Consider the following 26,608-nt stretch of genomic DNA (forward strand, 5'->3'; position numbering starts at 1 on the left):
ACTCACCATGCTTTCAATGGCTTCAACATTATTAATTGCCACCACCAACTCTTCGACATTATTTGTATTCCCAATTGTTAGAGAAACACAACTGTACACATGATTTATACAGTTTGGATTATTTTGGATTTTCAACTCTACAATTAAAAATTTAATTTAAAAATATTATAATATTTCTAATCAAATTTTGGTTTAGAAAAAATAAATTAGATATTAAATAGTAAAAATAAACATAATAATTTTACCCCTCTATAATTAAGACATACATAATAATATTCCTTCAAAAGAATAAAATATGAAATATTAAAACAAACATAATAATTTCACTCCTCCATTTGCCATATTATTGAACTCTCTTGATGAATGACAAGGCTTTTAAGTATATATTTATTTTCTCTAAACATTCAATCTCATAGGTCTATGTTTTTCCCTATGCAAACCATCAACAAATTACTTCTCTGTATATAATAGGTCTAAAGAATCTTTCTCTATATACTTACTTGGTACTTTTACTAGTATGTATAATTTTTGGGCATTAATGTCATTCTGAGTAGTAGTATAAAGTTTCAAAATAGTCTAAGATCATTACAATTGTAAATTGGAGAATTGGGGGCTTAGCAAACCCACCACATGGAAGGGAGGATTTACTAAGCTCAATTTTCACTTAAGGGAGACTTTACATTCAAAAGAGGGGGGTGAATCTACTAGATCCAATGCTAAATGATATGAGGACTGAATACTAAGTAGATTGGAATGTAATTGGCCCTCTTTTGTAAGTTGATTAATTGAATTAAGACTAAGTGCTGGAAATGAAGACAAAGTATGAGAAAAAAATGAGCTATAGATTCGAGATTCGGTCCTGCACCTAGATTTGAGAAGTTTTAAATGTTTTGGAGCTTCTCTGTGAAATCTACCAAAAGTTGCAAGGACCGTGGGTTTGGACTAGGTCACCCTCCATTCAGTCCAATGAACTTTCCATGTGTCAAAAAGGGTTTTTGTCTATGCAAATAAAGCTCAATTCCAAAAGTACAGTTGTGCACCTGCTTTCTGCACACAAAAGGAAAGGGAAATGCGTTGGGGATAGGGGTTTGCCTTGAAGTCAAACCCCATTTTTGGAATTAACCAAGTGATTAAAATAATGTAATTGAAATGACTAGAAGTAAAAATCCTCCTCTTTGAGGGGATGTTGAATTTCATGAAAATGAAATGCTTGTACTTCCTTGTGAAGTTTTTCTTGGCTCCACATGGAAAATGACTCCAAAATGACTTCTAACCACTTACAAACATGAAAAATGGTATTAAAGGTTATTACACACAAAATGAATCAACTAGACCAAAATATGAACATTTAGCAACTTTACCCATGAACACCTTGGTGCCTTGCACCAAGAATGCCCAAATGACTATTTTTCCAAGTTCACATTCACTTGTGGCACCGAAGAAGGTATTGCCACACATTGTTTAGCATGATGTCTTTGTTGTGCTCAAATCATTTGCACATTTGAAGGTGCCTATTGTAATACTTGATGTTACAATTACACATTATTGTTTTTTCATTGTGTAGCCATGATAAATGGTCCTATTGACAAATTTTGGGTTGTTTGTGCATAATCTGTCATGTATGCCAAACTTGATTATACATAAGTATACTACCGTGTCATTGGATCTCTGAATATAGGGAATATGTGGTATCACCATAGTGAAATGTTCTCGCATCTCTGATTGTGAATCAACTTAAGGAACCTTAGATGTCTTTTGGTGTGCTACATTTGTCAATGTTTTTGGTATCACCATTTGGTCTTACGCAAATAGCATTGTATTAAACAATGGATTATTGACTGTGTATGGTGAAAATGGATACAATAATAACAATATTGAAAGGCTAAATGAATTCAACCACAAAACCCTAGCCTAACAATGAACAAAGATCCACCATAACATATGAAGATTACCTAAGACAATGCAAATCACATGAAATCACAAAGATTATACCATCACATGCCTAAAAGGGTTTTGATCTCCATTCTTCCTATCTCCATTGATCTTGCTTGATATATATTTGCTCTCAGATTTTTATATGCACAAGAGCTCAACAAAGAACAGAATGTGGTTGCAAGTAGGATCGTAGTGTAGTCGAGTCCTCCAAATTGTCGATTAGGCTGAGTGATTAGGTTATTAGGGTTTGACAATGAAGGAAGGCATCTCCTTAAATAGAAGACACAATATGAAATGGAGGGTTAAGATTGAGAGGTGTAAAAAGAGAGGTCGGCTAAGATTAGAGGGTAGCTAAAGGAAATAATAAAATGAAAGGGGTAGGTAGTGTAGGAATTAAGAGATGAATGACATGTGTCATGGGTAGAAAAAGCTAATGAATTAATTAAAGAAATAAAGATTTATTTAATTAATAGAAGAAATAGGACAATTAAATAAATAAAATATTTATTTAATTTAGGAAAAGGATAATTTAAATAAATAAATGTATTTATTTAAATGAGAAATAAGGCTAGAAGAGGATAAATGAATTAATTAAATAAATAAAGATTTATTTAATTAATAGAAGAATTAGGCTTAGATAATTAAATAAATAAAATATTTATTTAATTAGACTGGACAATTTTAGGTGTCTACATTGACCACTTCAAACAATGCCTTTGGAGGAATTTTCACACTTAAATTCTTAGATGCATGTGTCTCAAGTAGTGTAGTTGGAGCCTCTTCTTGCTAACTAACTTCATTTTGACGAGGCTCAATATTAATGAGATTGTTTGTCTCATGTTGAACTTGAACATTACTTTGAGCATTTGATGTCACAAAATTCCATTGAATCATACTTAAATATTTAATGGGAAAAATTTGAAACATCTTGCTCATGAATTTATCCATTTTTTTGGTTATTTTGGGATTGTTGATAACCATATCAAAATCTGTGTGTGTTTGGATCAAAAGATGAATCTAGTTGATCATTTGGGTCAATTTCTTGTTGAAGGTCCTCAATTGATCCAAAGCCTTGTAAAATATTTTGTCCTCCACATGATGTTGGTGGTCATTGGTTCAATTGATTATTGTGAAATGGTGCAATCCTTGAGGGTGTTGGTGGTACACTTCCACACCCTGGTTTCATTGGCACAAATATGGGTTTATAGTATGGTGGCGATCATAGTTGTACCATCTCATATTGTGGTATTGTGTTTCTTGGAGGACCCACATTAAAATCAGGTGGTTGGATATGATATTGTTGAATTTTTGTGTTTTGTATATCACCCATTGGACTAAGGTTAAGAAACCCTTAACAATAAATTTGGATATGATCTAAAGATTTAGATTTTTTAAGTTTGGCAAAGCTAATTTGAGATTAAAATGCAAATTGGCAATGCTAATTTGAGATTAAAATGCAAATTGGCAATGCTAATTTGAGATTAAAATGCAAATTGGCAATGATAACGACAAGAACGTAGGATATGATATGGATATGAAAGGATAACTCAACCCAGGACAAAACTAAGGTTCGGGACAAAGCTAATGCAATAAGGTTATGAGAAGACTAATGATTTGGAATATGAAAATGCACCCTAATCCAAGACCTAAGTTTGAGAAAATGACCTATCAATACAAAGAAAATGAATGATTAAAACCTAGTAAAATGACTTAACCTAGATGCCAAAGGGAATAATGATAATGCAAATGAAATATTATGAAGGCAATGGATAGGTTTCAAGACCTAAGTTTGGACCATGCAAAAACCTATCCTATAATGACATGGATTTTGAAACCAAGGATTCCAATTGTTTGATAAGCCATTCTATTGAAATATCTTCAACTTTGGATGATAACTTTGATTAATTTTAAGACAAATTTTGACCCTTGAAGTTTTTTGTTTGCAATTTTGTGACCAAGGTTGTTATGTCTTTCTTTAATGTGATATTTTCCTTGAAATGATGTTTTTAATTTTGTTAAAAAACTCAAAAGACATAATGGCTATTTGACTTGTTGCATGAAATGAATGCACATCCAATTACAATCCTAAGGTTTGACAGGGACAATAGTATTTGGATTTCCACAGCAGATAAATTGGAGCTGCACTTATTACAAATGGATAGCCTAGAAGTTTGGTGATGCTGGCTCCCTTGCCATGACACTCACTTCTTGGGTACACCAATGTTCGAATTCCCAAAGATTCGAAGATCTAGGGGAATTTTCTATCTCAATTCTGAATTTCAAAATTGTGGGATGGCTTCTAAGGTCCAACCACTTGCACAAACAAATAGAGGGATTTTGGCAACTAAAACAATTTGGCTCCTAGTAAGGGCATTCATTCAGGTGGCCATATGTGTGGAATTTTGCTCAATTAAGAGGCCTCCTAGTCCTTGTAGGTTTTTACTTAGCACATGAATATTGTAGTGCCCCTCCTTGATCCATCTTTTATTTTTGTGCTTCAATAGATTATATTGCTATAGGATAGACTACATTGAGATGATTTTGATAGATGTTATGGATTTATTTATGTGTATGATGCTTCATTGTTGATGACATACATGTTATATTTGCACTTGATATTATAATTTCATGAGGATGATTATGATATTCATAGACTGTTATGATGACAGACTCTTATTTGATGATCTTTATGTGCTCATTTCATATGCATGGATTATATTTATGGTGATTTGATGGTATCTTATGGTGTACTAGCCCTATTGTATGATTATTTCTATGCGATGTTTGATGTTATTGTGTGTGACTATCTTCATGAGTAGAGAAAATGTCATATCACTCATTGTGAGCATGATATGTCGTCATGATTTTGTATCACTTATCTGTAACTTATCATGATGTATATGTATCGTATATATTGTTTTTAATGTTTGATAAGATAAAAACATATCAAGACCAAAGAGATGAGGACAACAACTTATAAGAAACTTAGGCACAGTAAAGTAATTTACGTCATAAGATTTAGGGAGGGATTGAAGAAAATCATGATCCCACAAGTTGGGGTGATGATTTCCAATGCTCCGTGTGATGCCTTGTTCATCAATGGTAGTAAGTGCCATATTGATTGGCATTCGAGCTACTCTGCAGCGTGATGGGTATAGTTTGGTAAGACTAGGCTTAGCATCATGGTGAATGGAAGCCAAAGGCTTAAAGCAAGGCAGAGACATTTTGGGACTCTAATATTATTCTTCACAGCAAGGAGGATGTTTCTCCTTGTTATGGTGAAGCTTGCCAACCCCTGATTTTGAACGGCTGAGATGAACTTGTGTAATCTTACCATTACTATAATTCTATTTGTAGCACTCCAATAATTACTGAAAATTCAGATGATTGAACAGGAAGAAAATGACTCGTTGAAATATCCAACTTGAAGACAGAAAATACGAAACTACATGTTTGTGGGTCCGTACCCAATGAGTGTTTGTTTGTCACCTTTCACAACTATCTGTCAAAGTAAAGCTCCACAATGATTGTACCCAAATTTTTTTAGGAAACTAATAATTGTTTCATTTTTTGTTTAAAGAAATTGATAATCACTAAATTGGTTTTATCTCCACAAAATGATTGTAGTCAATTTTTTAGGAAATGATAATCACATTAGATAATTGTTTCATTTTTTTAAAAAGAAATTGATAATCACTAAATTGGTTTTATCTCCACATAATGATTGACAAAATGATTGTAGCCAATTTTTTAGAAAACTGATAATCACATTAGATAATTGTTTCATATTTTTTATCATGTTTTGAAAGATGTAAATAGGTTATTTTAAAGTTTTTCTCTTATTATAAGTTGGTAGAATGTCACTACATGTGAATTTGATAGATAAGATAAAATGTTCGTGACCACTTTGATATCTAAATAAAATTAACAAAATGTTTGATGTTACCTAAATGACTTATGAAATGCAACCCTTAAATTTTTTTATAACATATTATTTTGTAAAATAAATTCTAAAAAAAAAGTTAATTTAATATATAGATAGATACACCTGTTGGGTTCGTGCAGGATCATGGGGGACCAAAAAGTGGCGATGTGAAAAAAATAGCCTTCTCCACTCACCTAAAAACGTGAAAATCTGTGTTGACTTTTTTCTTTGCCTGGGTGTCAGTACACCTTGGCATGGTAAACACCTAAGCAAATCGGATATCCGATTTTTATAGGTAATTTTAAATTAAAAAAATAAATTATATAGTATATAATGTAATATAATAATACCTAGTTGATTACCTTCTGTATACCGATCTGTTCACTATCACTGTTTAGCTAGTTGACCTCTTCTATGTTGGTCTACTCACTGCTTGTCAGTTGGCCTCTTGTGTGCTGGTCTACTCACTGTTTGCCCTGTCTACACTCTGCCTAGTTGGTTGTCATCTGTATACCAATCTACTTACTACTGATAGACTATGTAGACTTGAAACATGATGTTGCCAATAATGACAACCATATCATTCACCGGTTTACTGATCATACAAAATGCACCAAAATGCACCAAAATGCCAACAAACTCCCCCTTTGGTATTGGTGGCAAACATTACAAAAAAATGACATTACAAAAATGTGCTAGTGGCAAACACTACAAGAATTTTCACAATGTACAAATCTCCAAAACTCCCCCTTTTGCCATCAATGACAAAGACTATACAAAATAATTTGTCAAAGTAGAGCAAACATCTCTTTGAAGTTTTCTTGAGCTACTTTCAAAGAGGATTCCCATGAACATTTTTCCTGCTTCATGGTGGTGAAGTGGCCATGCAAAACTACAATAAAAGGCTCCATATCATTGACTATCGTGTGCTCAAGTTCACTTATGAGGCGTTATTCTTCTTTAATATTCATTAGCTTTAAATCAATAATTGGTGTAAGTTAGCACTATAGCTCTAACAAAATAAGACCTCATTTGTCTTCTTCTTCTTTCAACTTTTTGATTTTGTGATTAAGTTGTTTGATCTTACCACTAAAAATTGATGCTGAACTGCTAAGAGGATCAAAATAACTTATCATATCTTGAATTTCTTTTTGAATCTGATTTCTTTTGTCTTTTAGATCTCTAATTAGATCGGTAAAACTTGAATATTTGACTAGTAATTGACCAACTTCCTACATTATATTTTTGAATTCTTCTATTCGAGAGGAGAGGGCAACTTTTCCAACTGATATTTGCTCCATTAAATTTTCTCCTCTTTGATTAATATTGTCTTCCTGCAACCTTCTCCAAATCGGTTGCCTCTGAACCGATTGTTGTTACAAGAGTACTCAACTGATCAATGCTAGGTACAGTATCATCAACAACAATGTCAGGAATTAGGTTAGAAAGAATTGTTTTGGCAAAATTTAGAATTCTTCCCTTCTTTTTCTTTTCTCTTAATTTAGCATTTTCAACTTGAATTCTCAGTTTTTCTGAGACTTTCATGAATTGTTTGGGAGTCATTTTCTTATATCAATGACCAATTCTCCCTCTTCTTCCTCCTCTATTTCATCTTCCTTTTTTGCAGTCTCAACTTTTGAACTAGGTGCGGTGATGATTTTTACCTTCTTCTTGTCACTTTCTCTTTCTAAGTTTAACTTCCTCTTTGGCGGAGGAGTATCCATCACTACACTCTTATTTTCTACTTTCTTCTCTTCCTCTTTGTCATCTTTTGACAGAATAGGATTTGGTATCAATGAAGTTCTATGAGGTGTATCCTCATAAGGAATGTCTTCAATTGTTACTTCATCTTGACCAAGAAGCTTAGTTTGATAAGCTTCCTTCACCGATGTAGTGTGAATCGGTTGCTCGACATTCTTTGTCAGATTGGGAATGTCTAACACAACATTTCCTATGATATCCTCAACTGAGAAAACATGAAAATCTTTAGTGGAGTCTTTTTATTTACCTTTTCTTTTGTCAAGGACAGTTGCACCTTGATCCTGTTTTGTTTCCTTAGCTATTTCTTCTTCAGATTCCTTTTGTTGATTCATGATTTTCTTCCATAGGGCAACACCTTCTTCGTGCACTGCTTCAACTTCACCTACTACCAATCAGCCAGTTCTATTTCTTATTTTGAAGTGTTGAATGCATGCTTTAGCCACTAGTGAAGCTTGATCAAGGTCTAAGTCATGTTGCACATTCATGAGTGCTTTTATCCTGTGTTCTTTTTCAATAGCCAGAGCTGTTTTCCATCTCCCTTCAATTTGATCTTGGAAATCTGATGGGGTTATTCCATATAGTTCACTGGGACTCCTACAAAACTTGTGCAAGTTCCACATCAGGGCTTCTTCAATTTTCCTTTTGTCTTCTTCGTTATCCAGGGAATATGTTTTCCCAACACTAGACAAACCTCCAAATTCTTTGATCCCATGAACCAATTCATCAACTATTGGGGCTTTGTTCCTTCCACTTCTTCTAACCTCCTTAATTTCCACATCTGATTGGGTTTCAGAGATATCACCCTCTTTTTCATCCTTTTAAAACTTTGTATCAACTCTTCCTTCACTCTTCTTCTTTCTGGTATAAGTCACTCCTACCGGTCTATCTTTACTTGGGGAAGATACAAGAGTACCTAAACCTTTTTCTTTTGTATATGTTGTAGGCTTGGTTGCTGCAGTCCCCTTTGCTTTTGTCTTTGGCACTTTCTTCTTTTCACCTATTAATTCTTCATCTTTATTAGGGTTGACCCCTGATTGTTCACTAGCACTAGTGGAGGTAGTGGCACCCGATGCTTCACCTCCGTACTTTTTGTCAAGAGTGTAAATCATTCTTCTTACTTTTCTTTTCATGATTGGCACCTAAAGTCCTGTTTTATTTTGGAGCTTGCCTCCTCACAGGTTCCAAATCTCTTTGCCTTTGGGTCCATCAATTTGGACAAAAACATGTTGACATGTATTTTAACAATGTCTGTTGCAACCTCATAGCCCATAGGTGGAACCCAAAAGGTTCTAGGTTGAACGGCTTGTAAAATACAACAATCTGTGTCTACAAGAAAACAAATGTTGTCTTTGTATTTCTGCACTATACCGGTTGGGATTCTTTCCCTCTTGTTTATCCTAATTTGAAATTTCTTAAAGTATCCCCACATTGTTTCACCAAACCTATCTCCCAGATCCTGAATCATTTCACCTATCTGAACCATGATATGTTTTTCTTTAGACCATACTACATTATCCAGGTTATCGAGGAAAACATTTTGCACATAGAAAAATATACATACCAGTAGTGAGTCATATTTGAAAGATTTCTTCTTGTCCTTCTTGATTCTCTCCATGTTCACCATAAATTGGCTTCTGATGATCTCACAAATGTCATAGGTTGCATCCTCCTTGATAATTCGATAGGCAACATGTATATCTCTGCTTGGCACACCATTGATCTGACTTGATTGATATACCCTATAACCCAGCACTGCAGAGCCAATCTTACTTCAACATCCTCAATATGGGTGATTGTCATTTCTCTACTGTCACATCGAGATTTGGTTAACCAGATGACTTCAAATGATGAAATTGTTCCTAGGGTCAATGCTTCACTAACTACAGTAAACCTTGTAACTCTTCTAATCACATCTTTTGTGATCTTAATTGATGCTTGAGTTTCTAGCCACAAAAAATGATCATGAACTCTGCTTAGTACATACCTAACCCATTCGGCATGAAAATGATCATAAAAATTGACAACATTAGACAAACCCTTGGTTGTCAGAGGTATATATTCTTCCTTCAACTGATCACTAACACAAAACCCTTTAAATTCATTCTAAATAAATTTATCTCCAAGTTCTTCAAGTTTGCAGTGAATGTAGGAGCGAATGTCTTCAACCAATAATATACCAGAGGAAATAGATTATAAGGCACCAATCGGGTTGGGGTTCTTTGATAGCTTCAACCAACACATGAGTCGATATCGACGCTACCATGATGACCTTCAAACAAACTTTTCTCAAACAGGGTTTGAATACCTTTTTATCAGAAATACCAACCACCTCTATCACTCTGCTTAAATTTTTTGCACAAATATTACTAGCAAGATTTCAATCACCTTTGATTGCACAAGAGCTCGAGAAATTTCACAAGAAATTAGTGTAAATGAAAATGTGTTGACATGTCCTTTTTTTTATCCATTGAGATTTATCAGCATAATGATACAACGGCTAGTTTTAAAAACTTACAACTTAAAGTACACCGATTTGCTTTTTACCTGTTGTTTGTTACCGATATTGATACACAAACAACTAAATCAAAAGACATTCTTCAACAAAGAAATTTTAGACTAGATTTTATGCATCTCAACTATGCAGATAGACATAACCTTATATTTGTAAAGGGGATACAAAAATAATCTTACCATATGTGCCCCCCCTGAGTATCGATATTCCTACTTTGAAGAGGAACTGTCATCACCGATGGATGATGACTTAATTTATGGAGAAATTTCTCCTTATTTTCTTTCTTCTCTCTTAATCCATGTCTTTTTCATTTCATTCTTCATCTCTTCAATTGTCTTCTTTCCTTTCAATTCATTTTTCCCTTTCTTCTTGCTAAACTGATTCTTGTCATCAGACCGGTTATAGGATCGGTTCCTACACTCTCTGGCTAAGTGACCGATCTTATGGCAATTGAAATATGCCATACCAGTTTCCCTCCATGGTATTGCATTATTTCTTTGCACCTATCTCACTCTGCAATTTGCTCCAACATGACCAAAAATACCACAAGTGGAACAAGTGACATTGAACTGATTATTCCTTTTATTAGGACTAACCGGTTTGAATGGTGAACTTGATACATTCTTCAGATTTGTGTCCAAACTTATTGCATCTAAAGAAATGTCCATTAAATCTTTTTTCTATTTGAAATTCTACTAGATTGAGATCTACACTCATAAGCATTGTGGCCATACTTATGACAATTATGGCAGTAACCATCAAAGGTGAAAATCTTCTTTCGACTAACCGGTTTATTTCTACATTCATTAGTCTTATGACCCGGTTTACCACAATGATTACAAGAGGATTTAGAAAACTTCATACCTTTCACTTCTAAATGGTTCCTTTTATCATCCTTCATCTTTTTGGATTTAGATGATTCTCCAGTTTCCATAGGATCTATACCGAAGTAACCAAGATCAGTTGTTTCCTTTGTTTTTCTCTAAGCCTTCAACTGATTATCTATCTTCTTAGAGATTTCATTGAATTTCCTTAGCTTCTCATTTCTCTCATTTTCATCTTTCAACTCACTCTTGAGTTGTTCAATCTCTTTCATCATCTTCTCCTTTTGCTCTGTGTTGTCATGCAAATGCTTATTTATGTATTCATTCTCCTCAGTGAGAGTTAAAATTTCCTCATCTTTCTCAATCATGATTGCATCATTTTCTCTCAGGGCATCTTTTGACAGAGCTTCTTCTGCCTCTCTATTTCCTTCATCATCACTTATGCTGGCTTCTAGTAACTCAGCCATCCTCAAGGCCCAGCTTTCATGTTCTCTTTTGAGATGTGTGATTTCTTCAGTCAGCTTCTTATTCTTTTCCATGAGTTCTGAGACTACTTTTTCTGCTTCTTTAGATCCACTTTGTTCAAAGAGTTGATCTGTAATATCGTGACTCTCAATTAGCTGTTGAGCTAGTTCTTTTCTTTTTGCAAGAGATTTTCTCAATCTCTCTTTCAACTAAGCAATAATTTCATTTGCTTCATCAATCTTCTTCCCATACCGTTATTCTTCCATGATCTTTATCCTCAAGTTGTCAAGCTTCACTTCAGAGTATTAGAGCTTTGATACCAATTGTTAGTCCTAACTGGTGCTAAGAGGGGAGGGGTGAATCAACACTTTACCGGTTTTACTCAATCAAAACTTCTAACTTAAGTTTGCACTAACTTAACATTCATCAATATAAATACTTATTGTAGAAGAATATGCATGCATGAAAAGATACATAGTGACACCAAGATTTATCTCGTGGAAACCCAAATGGGAGAAAACCATGGTGTGAATAGGAACTCACAAAATTTGTATACTTCTGGAGTACACCCGGTAAGGAGCCAATCCTATTAGGAGATTACAAAGACCCTATTAAGTGCCACCCAGTTAAGTGATTTTGATTGAGGCCTGTCAGTGCCTTTACCTTGTTAAAGCTAGCCTTGTTTAAGGTCTTAGGATCATCAATTAAGATGACATCCGGTTAAGGGATTTTTACAATAAGACCTGTTAAAGTCGACCCTATTAAGGGATTTTAGTTGCAATGATTAGAAAGCAACAAAAAGATGATCTGTTGGAGTGACTATTGATAGCTTGATTAGATCATATTGAAAATCATACTATATCTGCATTGTTTTTGTCTTCCATGTACAACACCGGTTTCCTGAATATACCTTCGGCTCTACACTCTACCGATTAACTAATCCTCGATTCTACACTCTGCCAGTCATCTGTCACTTGGCTCTGCACCCTGTTCTACTCTCCCTATGTTCACTTTCAGATATTAATTTACACATGAACAACAACCTCATCAAAATGAGTTATGTAAATTTATTACCCTTTGGATTTGTCACCAACTTTCCCTTCAAAACATCAAATTGAAAATTTTGTTACTGCGCCATAAATCACTCTCCAGAAATCATTCCAAGAATCTCTGTCAAAGCTGTCATTCATGGCAATAAGTCCGCCGGTTAACTGGAGAAGACTGCTAGTTTAACTGGATGTTAATTGAACGTTACCAAGTCTGTCGGTGTACCGATCAAAATCTACCTTCCGTGTCGGTCTACTCACTACTCGCCAGTTGGTCCCCTGTGTACCGGTCTACTCACCGTTTGCCCTATCTACACTCTTCTTAGCCGGTTATCATCTGTATACTATTCTACTTACTACCGATAGACTATGTAGACTTGAAAGATAATGTTACCAACAATGACAACCATATCATTCATCAGTTTACCGGTCATACAAAATGCATGAAAAATGCCAACAATGTTTACTTATGCTGGGTTGGTCCGACATTTGCACTAAGATTACCTATGATTATTTCACAAGATAATTATATACATAATTATGTCATAGTATAATGAAATCATTAAAAAAAATTAAAATGCATATTTTGTAATGGCGAAAATGGTCAAAATATTGTGACAGTAACTATATATTTAAACCCTACATGAAATCATATCATTGATGCGAATTTGACAAAATAGGTTTTATTAGGACATTGTTACATCCCTCTTTTCAGTCATCCCAAAGTACAATCCTCCTCTCAAGCTCTCACATGGTGCCACTTGGAGACATCTTTTGGCTTGAGAAATCATCCTAGCCATTGATCTTCTCTCCTCTCATCCTCATCATTAATTCCTTCTCCCCTCTCCTCTTATGCCAAACACTTATCCATTTTCACATATCATACATTCAAATCCATTTAGCAGGGTATGTGCACAAAGATGGTGGTCAGAAAAGTGGACACCACCCAAAAAAAACATGGAAAAACAAGCAGCGCATATGCGGTTTTAAAATTTGAAATTCCTGTGTACGCGCTTAGGTTTGTTCTTCCCGAGCCTAGAGAAGATAGCGTGTACGCGCCGCTTTTAGGAAAATGAGCGTGTACGTGCTACACCTAGGAAAATGAGTACATATACACTACTCATAGGAAAATGAGCATGTACGCGCTAATAATCCAAATATAATCGCATACCGGTGCCTAGTTAATTTTTTTTTTTTTAAAAACAAGGTCTCATTTACCTATGAATAGCGCATTTTTTACTTCATTTTTTACCCATTTCTTCTCCTAAACCGTGAACGAGGTACTAGATTTTTCCTCCAAGCTATGGATCAAGGTTAGTTTTTGTTTATTTTTGTCTTTTTTTCCTGTTTGTTCAATTTGTTTTACATTTTGAATTTAATTTCATTAATTTTAATAAGGTTTTTTCATTTTTTGTTTCAAAAACCAGATTCTTCTAATCCAGAACAAGAACAACCAAATGTACCTCCTGAAAACCCACAAGAAGAACCAAATGCACCTCCTGAAAAAACATAAGAACAACCCCCAATTCCTCCTTTTGACTGAACACTCGAAACACAGGAGCAATTAATTAATCAGTTAGGACAAAATACGTCTAAAATCAATAGATTGATTGTTAAATTGAAAACTTCTAAACTTGAGCATCATCAATCCCTCGCCACTAGCCTAGAAACATTAGTTAGTGGTGCCATAGCTGTTTCCACACAAATTACCAAATGGGGAAGCTTTAGGGATAAGTTTCGTCAGTTCTATGCCGATGGGCTATCATACGATGGAGTAAAAAAACAAAAATATTACTAAACAACAAATATGTGCCCTTTTCGTTGATCCCAAAACTAGCCAGTCATTACCTCTTAATGCAAAGAGGTTTCCCATACATTTGTGTACCAATGTGCAGATGAAGAATCTTTTTTGGCAGAGGTGGTGGTTGGTCTTTGATGATCCACCTTGTAATAATCATGAGGTGCCATTATATTTTTTGAGAAAAGTATATTGTGAGTTTGTGCTCAATGTGCACCCAAACTATTTTGACATGAGAGAGTTCCATGGTAGAGGTGGTGGCTCTACACAAGATAGACCTGGAGCCCATAGGTGATTACCCATGGAGAGTCGCCACCCCCTAGCACCCAAACCCAAGGTGCATCGGGTTGTCCCAGTAGAGCTCAAAGAGTCGATGGAGCTAGAGACTCTTCAGGAAGCCACAACATTGACTGGTGCCATCATCCATCATGGGACATCATTAGCACACCCTATTATATTGGATGATGAGCCATTAGGTGGAAACAGAGATCGCATCCAACATATGTGTGTCAGTTGCTTGGGGATATACTCGAGGGTAGATGATGCAGCCGGTGCAGATGGATCCTCATCTCATTTGAGCATGATTTGCAGGAGTAGATGTCAGGCCCACCTGGTTCAGGATTTCGTGCTAACAGATGAGTTGATGGACATGGTGTTTGCCCATGAGCCACAAACACAGTTGTGTTGATTTGAATTCATGGCATTTTATTTAGCAGTCACTTTAAATTTGTAATTACATAAATGAATTTTCATTTATACATCTATTTAAATTGAGATAAATAATATGCATTTCAAGATGCAGCAACGGTATCCCATACTCCTCCCCCAGTTACTGTAGCTGCAACTTCGATGCCTGAGGTATACATTTCGTAACATGTTAAAATAGAATAGTACACTTTGAATTAAAAAAAATACAATATATACTAACTCTCTTTAATGCTTGGTCCAATTTCTAGTTTGTAGGTGTTGACAGGGGACGCAATGTCCTATATTGATGACATCACGCTCTCAGCGATTGATTTTGGCCTACAAGGCTATATGGTATCATATTTTGTACAACCCTTTTTATGTATTGTTTTGATTGAATATGCAAGTCATTTCATTTTAGATTTTTAAAATTATGTTTAATTTATTATCTGTACTAATATCTCATGTTAATTTTTTTTTTTTAGGGTACCCCCTCAGCATCTAGGACTCGTCCTAAGAAAAAGGATTCCTTGAAGACGCCAAAACGTAGGTAGAAGGTAATTGAACACATTTTTAGTTGGATAATTGTTTGAAAATGTTGAAATCAAGTATTAGTTGGGGTTTGTAGATTGATTAGTGTTTTTTGTCTATTTTACATGTACAATGACCATTGAGCTATGTGGATTATTTGAATGCACCTGATTCGCCTGTGGATCAAGAGAGGGTGGAGGTATGTATCTCTACTTTATTTTCTTGATTTCATGATTATATGCACGCGTACATGTGAACTTGTGATATATTATAATCTTATAATTTTTTCATACTGGAAAATCCATACCTATTTCATCAATGGCGAACCCTCCTCCTTGCACTGGAGAAGCATCTCAGGATCCGGTACACCTTTGTTTGATATGTAAAATTAATTGTTTTTAACCTTCAATACTTATCATTATATTAGTTGTATTTAATCTTTGAACATTTTTTGTATAGGTAATAGCGACAGTTTCTACATCGATGGTGAGCCATCCTCAGTCCATTAGAGAAGCATCTCAGGCACAGGTACGTCATTGTTCTCTATATTATATCTTTTAAGTGTTTTTGATATATTTATGTTAGTACATTGTATTAATTGTACATTTAATCTACAATTGACCCCTTCGTAGTATGACGATAACGTGGATCCATTTAAGTATGTCTTCAAGAAAACTCCTAAGAGTGACAAGGAGATGAGAGCGAAGACATTAGCTCCTAGATCAGCTGATGAGGTAATCTACATTTCAATTGCAAAGGAATTAAAGTTAAATGCATAGTTATGTTGTTAATTGTGAACTATTTTCTATAAAAGAATTCTAACTTGGCTTTTGAATTGTGGTTTTGCAGCCATCTATAGAGCCGTGTACTACATCGAAGAGGCTTGATTTTGATGATCCACCACAAGTTTAGGATCATATAGTTTTAGTTTTGGTCATAGAATGACCAATACATGTAGATATATTCTACATTTTTATTATATATCAATTTGGACATGGTATATGCCACATTTTTGTAATACTTGTATTGACTTGGTAGACATGCCTTTTTTATATATATAAATATCGATATTCGATCCAATAAATGTGTATTGAGTTCATTATTTTGTGTTTGTTGTATTTTATGGTTGTCCTTTTATAAATTTAAATGAGTATTTGCATATGTAATCCACAATATGAATATAAACAACAAAAATATATGATATAAAACATTGCAATCATGGAATATGATTTGATAAAATTTCTAAAATGTTGAATTAACCATACAAAACTCCTTGTATTTAGTTCATTATTGTGTATTCATTGTATTTGGTGTCTGCCCTTTTATAAATTTAAATGAATATTTGCATATGTAATCAACAATATGAATATAAACAACAAAAATCGACAATATGAATATAAACAACAATATGTGTTTGGTGCGAGAGCACCCTCACGCTCGCAATGATCAAATTTTGTTTATCGTGTACACAAACTGACACATGTTCATTGTCAAAATTTAATGAACTATTTATTCAAATACAAGACACATATGGTCAATCTGTTTGAACTCATGGGGTCACGTGACACTCCTCTACAATGGCCTGTCTCAGTTTTTGATGAGTCGGAGCTATTTTCAATTGGTAGCATTTTTTCGCCTGCTGCAAAAACTGTCAGTTGCATGCAATGCAAAGTTGCTAGATTGGCTAGAATTGATTTGGTTTGTCGTGTGCACAAACTGACATCATGAGCACATCCAGGTGGGGAGGTTTATGCTAGGCATGCCCCTGTCATGCATCCCAAAGCGTCAAAATGTCGAGAGTCATATGATACCGGTGCAATCTCTCAAGCGCCCCGAGTCCAAAAAAATGTCAAAATTTGACGGATTGTTTCTTCAAATCCAGGACACATATGGTTGATCTATTTGAACCCATGGGGTCATGTGAGGATCCTCTAAAATGGCCTATCTTAGTTTTTGACGAGTCAGAGCCATTTTCGATTGGTAGCATTTTTTCGCTTGCTGCAAAAACTATCAGTTGCATGCAATGCAAAGTTGTCAGATTGGCTAGAATTGATTCGGTTCATCGTATGCACAAAAAAATGTCATGAGCGTGTCTAGGTGGGAAAGTTTACGATAGCCATGCCCCTGTCATGCATCCCAAAGTGTCAAAATGTCGAGAGTCATACCGTACCAGTGTGATCTCTTAAGTGCCCCGAGTCCAAAAAATTGTCAAAATTTGACGGACTATTTCTTCAAATATAGAACACATATGGTTGATCTGTTTGAACCCATGGGGTTACATGAGGCTCCTCTACAATGGCTTGTCTTGGTTTTTGACGAGTCGGAGCCATTTTTGATTGGTAGCATTTTTTTGCCTGCTACAAAAATCATCAGTTGCATGCTATGCAAAGTTGCCAGATTGGCTAGAACTGATTCGGTTCGTCGTGTGCACAAACCGGCATCGTAAGTGTGTCTAGGTGGGAAAGTTTACATTAGGCATTCCCCTATCATGCATCCCAAAGCATTGGAACGTCGAGAGTCATACCGTACCGGTGCGATCTCTCAAGTGCCTTGAGTCCAAAAAATTGTTAAAATTTGACGGATTGTTTCTTAAAATCCAGGACACATATGGTCGATCCGTTTGAACCCATGGGGTCATGTGAGGCTCATCTACAATGGACTGTCTCAGTTTTTGATGAGTCGAAGCCATTTTCAATTTGTAGCATTTTTTCGCTTGCTCCAAAAATCGTTAGTTGCATGCAATGCAAAGTTGCTACATTGGCTAGAATTGACTCGGTTCGTCATGTGCACAAATTGACATCACGAGCACATCCAGGTGGGTAGGTTTATGCTAGGCATGCCCTGTCATGCATCCTAAAGCACCAGAATGTTGAGAGTCATATCGTACTGGGGCGATCTCTCAAGTGTCATGAGTCCAAAACATTGTCAAAATTTGACGGACTGTTTCTTTCAATCTAGGACACATATGGTCGATCCATTTGAACCCATGGGGTCAGGTGAGGCTCCTCTACAATGTCCTCTCTAGGTTTTTGATGACTTGGAGCCATTTTTTGATTCGTAGCATTTTTTTGCCTGCTGCAAAAACCGTTAGTTGCATGCAATGCAAAGTTGCCAGATTGGCTAGAATTGATTCGGTTGGTCATGTGCACAAACCGACGTCACAATCATGTCCGGGTGGGCAGTTTTACGATAGGCATGCCCTTGTCATGCATCCCAAAGCACCGGAATGTCGAGTGTCATACCATACCGACGCAATGTAGAATTTGCTTGACAACTTTTTTGACAACAATGACAATTTTTCCTCAAATTGCATCTAGTCTCAATCTATTTGTATCTAGTCTCAATCTATGACCCCTATGACCTGATAATGACTCAAATAATTCTCCATGATTATACAAGAATCAAGAATGCTCATGATTGACCATGGGCACATCACATATACTCAAAACATAGTCACAAAACATTGACACACAAAATAGTCACAAAACATTGTCACATATTATTCAAAAATTTGCCTCTAAATATGGTCAAATAAGCTCTTGGCTATTTGATTATACAAAAAAATGTCTTACAAATCATCTCATGGGATTTTATACAAAATTTGGCATTACAATATGTGCGATTCAACTCATCGCCATTTTAATATACAAATCATCTCATGGGCTTTTATAAAAAATTTGGCATTAAAATATGTGCGATTCAGCTCATTGCCATTTTAATATACAAAATTTGGCATGTACATATGTACAAATCAGCTCATTGTCATTTAAATATACAAAATTATGCCCCTAAACATGTAAAAATCAGCTCATGGGCATTTATATATACAAAAAATGAATATAGAACAATTTGTCGATGATTTAAAAAAAAAATCTCAAAATCATTCTACTCTGAACCATAGAATCAATCAAGTGAGCCTTCAGGATCAGCTCTAACTCATATTATGTCAATTATTGCCTCGTGTTCAGATTCATGAACTTTCCATAAAATCTTGTTATGAGGTCTACCACGATACTTCATCAAATGAATATTTGTTGCAACAACAAGGTTAGAGAAATGAAGAATATGTCTATGTTTCAAAGTCCTCGAACAACCAAACATCAGAATTCTTGATAGGGTATCTCTGAAACCATGTTCCTGTCTCGGCAATAGACCGTATTGGGTACTCAATAGTCTCTTCATCAATGATTGTGGTTGTCAATTTTCTTTTAGGCTCAAAACAATGATACAAATAGTAATATGTTCCTTCTTCATTGTTCTCTTCTGCAACAACTGCATACACATGATATGCATTTTATAAAGTGTTAATTAATACCAAAAATAAAGTATGATGTACAACAAAATGAACCAAAAAGAATACTTGCAAAAAACTTAACTCAAAGAATCACCTGAATCCACTACGTCGGATACATGGTCAAAATCCACTGATGTCTCCATCTGGCTCAATTGTAGTGCTTTGGGAATTTGATATGAATCAATGGGAACCAACGGTCTACAAGACCATTTGTAAACCCACTCTTGTGATTCACATTCTTCCCACAAACAATACATGCATGAAGAGCAAAAACATACCATCCGTCTCGTATAAATTACCAATGAACTTGAATTTGAACTCATAAATGAGTGCATGTCACTCAATCCTGCAACTGTACAACAATCTAGATAGTTTTCAATCTTAGATTCAATGATCAACAAAAAATATCTATGAACCATTGACGTACCTGGATTACCTGGACCCATCATAGACTTACACCATCACATAATTGTTTCTGCATTTATCAACTCAGCACCACCTTCGTACTTCAATTCTTCCCTAGCTAGGGCTCTTTTCACACATGCTCTTGCACCATTGTGCTCGCCCTTACCACGTCCAGCCTCAGTGAAATTCTAAAAGTGTTGTACACCACTTGTCATATGCATCCTTGCATTCTTGAATTGTGCAGTGCAATTATATGACCATATTAAGTATCGGTTGTATCGTATGTTCCTTTCCCTTAAACTATCATAGAAAACTTTAAAGCATCCTTGTACAAACTCCAATGAATGAGTATGATCATCACTTATGTAGAAGTGATACTCTCTTACAACCTTTCTATCCTCCTCTGTGCTATCATCTGTATGCATGAATGCTATGTGTACAAAAATAGAAACTTGTGTAGAGTGATAATACATGGATTGCACTTCATTTTGAGGTTGTAGTGTATGATTTTTAGCGAAATCAACGATAGAGACAATGGTGCCAAGAGGAAATGTGTCCTTACATAACTTGAATTTCTCATCTAACCATCAAGCTCTATGTGTATGCATTATGTACTCATAAACTAGTTTCTCTTGAAACATTTTCATAAATTGAGCTACACATATATCATTTTTCACTAGCTCACATCTCTTCAAATCTTTTCCATCTTTAACTCCATATGTGACTGTCTTTTATTTTCTGAAAGAAACTAGTTTCATACCAATTTCATGTGTTCTCTCCAAATGTACGCATCTTGGTAAACGTTGCAAACCACCACATATAGCACAAGAACCTTCCAAACAAGGCATCTTATAATAAATGCAACCATCATGTCTATTACATAGCACACTTGAAATAAATTCTCTTACCGACTTAGGAGGTGCTTGTATATTACATTCCTGCAAAACATCATTAGTGTGCAAAGTAGAACAAATATGATGAAAAATATCATAATGCATGGAAAATTCAATATGCATCTTACAACAACACGTGGTGCATACATGAGTAATCTTAATATAAAAAGTTTTTGCCATTTCAAAAAATCTTTGAGAAATTCTTATTTGAGGAAAATTTTGAAGAAATCTTTCATAAAATTTAGTTTTTCATATCCAAATAGTGTTTGACATGTGGCTCATGATTTGTAGACCCAATTCACCTTCTAACAACATCTCTTTGGTTGGGCGAAACTCTTGTGTTGTCATGCAAAAAATTTTCAATTAATGTTTTTAGTGCATCAACAACAACCTTGTCTTTGCGTGGTAGTCTACTTGAGAATGCCCAAAGAGAATTATTGTTAGGTTCCTCTATTTTTTCCTGCCTCTTTAATGCTTTACTTAATGTTATTCTACTAATGTTTAATGACTTACTTGTTTTCCTTATCAAATGATCTTTTTTTATTTTCTTGCTCATTATGGTTGATGTAATGACACGCCGAGTAACATTAGAATATTTAGTACGTGATTTTGAACCAATAGCTTGATATGCATCAAATAGATTTCTCACAATAGTTCTTTCACTGTTACTTTCAGATAATCTTAGGCCTCAAATTTTCATTGTCTCTCTAAAATTCAAATTTTTAATCATTTGAACAATTAATTGACATCTTGTGGTTTGATTTAAGTTATTAAAATAAATTTGCCATATTCTTTTAACCATTCTCCTACAAGTTCATTCATTCATTTTATTGGACATTGACTTCAATATATTCTCATCAATGTCAATTAGATACTTTGGTTTCCTAGGAATGATTCTAGGAGGTGTTAACATTGGTGCATTATGTACATTCAATTCATCAAGTAGAGAAGGTGTAATATGTTCATCATTTAATTGATTATTCAATGCGTTATCTTCTTCAATTGCATTAGGTTCAAATGGTAAATCAAATGTCTCTTCTTCAATTGCTTGAGGTGCATTATATTCATTTGGTAAATCAAATTGAGATGTTGAGGATGACATATCTTCTTCTCCCATTGTTCTTATGTCTCACGATTTCTTCATACGGTGCCTTTGTCTTTCCTTTTGAGCCTCTCATTGTTCCATCATTCCTCGCTTGTTCTTTCCCATGGTTGATATCGGTTGTCCTAAATAGAATCATATTACATATATATGTAAACAAAAGTTCATAAACAAACAAATAACCATAAATATGCATCTTATCACTATTTTTTGGAATCAAACTATTAAACAATCACAATACTGTTGACAAAAACTAATAAGAACAACAATTCAATCATTTGAAATCATGCAAAAACAAAAAATTCACTTACTTCTATGTATAAAACAGTGATAGAAGTGCAAACACAATTCCAGTGGGGCCTTCAATGACCTCAAAAACTTCTTTTGAGGCCGTTGAGGCTCTTGGGCAACTAAAACTATGTCTATAAACCATGTACGCACTACATTAATAACCATGTACACGTTGTTAGTCCATAAAATGTTGACAAGCCCAATGGTATTCTTTTTTCCCATTTTGGACTAATAAGTAGCATGTACAAGCTTCTAAGCCTAAAAAATGTTATCGCATGGTAACAAATAATGGGCTCAGTACAAGTAATAAGTACCGCGTACGCACTCCTTTGCCTTAAAAAAGTTATGGCAGGGCAGTGAACTAATAGTTTTAGTACCTCGTACATGCTATTGGTAGTAGAAAAGATGTGAATGAAAAGGGAGGGAGGGAAAGAGAGAGAGAGAGAGAGAGAGAGAGAGAGAGAGAGAGAGAGAGAGAGAGAGAGAGTAGGGTGGAGGGAGAGAGGAGGGGGGTGAAAGGGAAGGAGGGAGGGAGAGAGGGAGAGAAGAGCGGGGAGGGTGGGAGAGGAGGGGTATGGAGGAAGGGAGAGAGAGATTGGGGGGAGGGAGGGAGAGGAGAGGGGAGAGGGAGAGGGAGAGGGGGGGAGGGAGAGGGAGAGGGAGAGAGAGGGAGAGGGAGAGAGAGAGGAAGAAGGGAGAGGGAGAGAGAGGTGGAGAGGTAGAGGGAGGGAGAGAGGGAGAGAGAGAGGGGGGAGGGAAGGTAGAGAGAGAGAGAGAGGTAGAGGGAGGGAGAGAGGGAGCGAAGAGGGGGCGTGGGAGAGAAGAAGGGGTATGGAGGAAGGGAGAGGGAGAGTAGGGGGAGGGAGGGAGAGGAGAGGGGAGAGGGAGAGAGAGAAGGGGGAGGGAGAGAGAGAGAGAGAGGGAGAGGGAGAGGGAGAGGGAGAGAGAGGGAAGGAGGGAGAGGGAGAGAGAGGGAGAGAGAGAGAGAGAGAGAGAGAGAGAGAGAGAGAGAGAGAGAGAGAGAGAGAGAGAGAGAGAGAGAGAGAGAAGGTAGAGAGAGGGAGAGAGGTAGAGGGAGGGAGGGAGGGAGAGAAGAGGGGGGAGGTATGGAGGGAGAGGGAGAGAGAGGGAGTGGGAGAGAGAGAGGGAAGGAGGGAGAGGGAGAGAGAGGGAAGGAGGGAGAGAGGGAGAGAAGAGGGGGGAGGGTGGGAGAGAAGAAGAGAGAGAGAGAGAGAGAGAGAGAGAGAGAGAGAGTAGGGGGGAGGGAGAGAGGAGGTGGGTCAGAAGGGAAGGAGGGAGGGAGAGAGGGAGAGAAGAGGGCGGAGGATGGGAGAGAAGAAAGGGTAACAGGGAGGGAGAGAGGGAGAGAAGAGGGGGGAGGATGGGAGAGAAGAAGTGGTATGGAGGAAGGGAGAGGGAGAGTAGGGGGAGGGAGGGAGAGGAGAGGGAAGACGGAGAGAGAGGGGGGAGGGAGAGGGAGAGAGAGGGAGAGGGAGAGAGAGAGAGAGGGAAGGAGAGGGAGAGAGAGGGAGAGAGAGAGGGGGGGAGGGAAGGTAGAGAGAGGGAGAGAGGTAGAGGGAGGGAGAGAGGAAGAGAAGAGGGGGGAGGGAAGGAGGGAGAGGGAGAGAGAAAGGACACATGACAATAAATGACTGATCTCGATTGTGACTATAGGAATTACAAAAGAATAGAAAGAGGGAGGGAGAGAACAAGAGAAAGAGGGATGGGGTATGGATGAAGGGAGAAGGGGAGAGAGCGAGAGAGAGAGGGATGGGGTATGGAGGAAGGGAGAAGGGGAGAGAGAGAGAGAGGGAGAGGGAGATGGGGAGAGAATAAGGAGGGGGGATGAAGGGAGAGGAAGAGATATCAAATCTAGGACACAATATGACCCTTAGAACACAATATGACCCCTAATAACATCTAAGGGGTCATATGACACTATAATATCCCTTAGCACACCATAGGACCTATAACGACACCAAATGGTGTCCTAAGGGGTCATAGAACACCATAGGACACTTTAGAACACCATATGGTGTTGTTATGGGTCATTGGTGTCCCGAGGGGTCTTAAGGGGTCATAGGACACCATATGACCTCTTACGAAACAATACGACCTCTAATGACACCTAAGGGGTCATATGGTGGGCTAATAAAATGATATATCAAATTTAAAGTTATGAATAGAACATCATACAACGAGACTCCAAGGGAACAAACAACAAGGCTTCCCTAAAAAGCAAGTGTAAGAGCTTGACCTAACCCTAAGACCACTGCCTAAGTTCTAAAACATATGATGCTATTAAATTTGCAAGGTTATAAGACTAATCTCAATTGTGACTATAGGAATTACACACTTGATTTATTTCAAGGGTATGTACTATTCCAAGTTGTTTGACAAGTGATGATCATCATATACTACCACTTCCATGCATACAACAAACTTTAATATCTTTAGGTGACAGGCATTGTGTAACAACATAGGAACTCTCACATACCCACCACTATCATTCTACAAGACATCATCTATGTTACTCTCCCTCTTTCTCTTCCTACCTATTGTTTCCTTCTGAAAAACATATTGCAGGTACTCTGACTCATCATGTTTCTTTGTTGACACTATTTTCCAAATCTAACTATGACTTTTTTGATGTGCACGTCAGACACTATGTAATGTTTTTCAGAAAAAATCAGGGTCAATTTTTCGTGTACGAAGGATTTGACCCCCTTAATCTTATCCAATTTTGAAAAAGTTTAGTAGTTTGGAAACTATATTGAGAGTACTACAATATTTTTTTTTTAATTATCTTCATATCTTGAGTGGATGACTGTCAAATTTTGCCTCCAAGTTCAGGTTCACCTGATTTCAGAAATAAAAAAGTGTCCACTTATACCCCTCTTTTTTGACCACCATCTTTGTGCACTTAACCAGAATCATTATTCTATCTAAATTATATGAGAATATAACAAAATAAACATCCCAAGAAAATATACACAACAAGAGTTTGATATACTTCATTTTCCTACTATTGCATGGTCATTTTACCTCCTTTTGGTAAAAAACTTGATTGTTGCAGCATTGTTTTGTGTTTTTGAGTTGATTTTTTCTATAATTTTGGGCCCCTTAAAAGCACTTTTAATTTCACACAATAATAATTTATACCCGGACATGATTTGAATTATCTAAATAAAAATAAAAATTATGAGAAATTATGCTGAATCATACAAAGTCACAAATATCTAATTAAAAATATGAATGAGACAAAAATAACATCTAAAAAATGTCTATAAAAATCACATCATTATGTATTCTTTGAAAGAAAACTAGTAGATTTTAGCAACATAATGAATTGTGTATAACCACTAGGTACATAGAAAATTAGTAAACTAGACTCGTTATTATAGATCCAATATATCAAAGGACATATGTGAGTCCACCAACACAACAAAAGAAGAAAGCCTACACGCATAGCTACCCAATGAGGATTTGAACCTTGGTGGCAGTTTTACCAAGCAAGTGTTTTAACCCTTGCATTACATGTGTCCCCCAAATCAAAGGACATTTTTTTTAATACTCCATATATTTAATCTAATTAAAAAGTTATATAGGTACCGGTTCAATCATGGCTTTGGTGATAAGTTTTTTTGTCTCAATGTCCGAGACACTAATTCCATCTCTTTCTTTGTAGAGAAGTTGGATACCTTTTGATAATGCATATTTATGATATTTGCTGATTATTGGAACATTATCAGGTTTCAAATATTCCCAATCTAGTTCCTTGAGTTTTTCATCAATTAAGGAATTGAGATACTCCAATGCATCCTCCTTTGTAGATCTAGGATTGTCTTTCAAATAACATGCTATGCCCGATGCTAGTTCTCCACGATCTGCCTCAGCCTTCAAAAATACCATTACACTGTTATAAAATTTCAAATTAAATGCCTTTAAACCAATTTAATTGATTATATGCATGGAAAAACATGATATCTTGAAAGTTGAATTGACTAAATTTATAAAATACCTTGAAAGTCTTTGTGTCACCTCTTAATCTAAGGGTTAAGCATAGAAGATCATTGAACTTTGAAGGGTAATCAATTTCTTTTATAATATCATCATTAATGGGCACATCCAATGATAGT

The 26,608-nt window shown here is 36.0% G+C and overlaps 1 pseudogene; it reads right to left on the bottom strand.

Moving 5' to 3' along the window:
• Positions 1-7,953, bottom strand: part of LOC131859511 (alpha pinene synthase, chloroplastic-like) — a 77,086-nt pseudogene extending 69,133 nt beyond the window's left edge.
• Between the last annotated feature and the right edge of the window lie 18,655 nt (positions 7,954-26,608).

This window comes from Cryptomeria japonica, chromosome 2 (genome assembly GCF_030272615.1).
Source record: "Cryptomeria japonica chromosome 2, Sugi_1.0, whole genome shotgun sequence".
Lineage (NCBI taxonomy): Eukaryota > Viridiplantae > Streptophyta > Pinopsida > Cupressales > Cupressaceae > Cryptomeria > Cryptomeria japonica.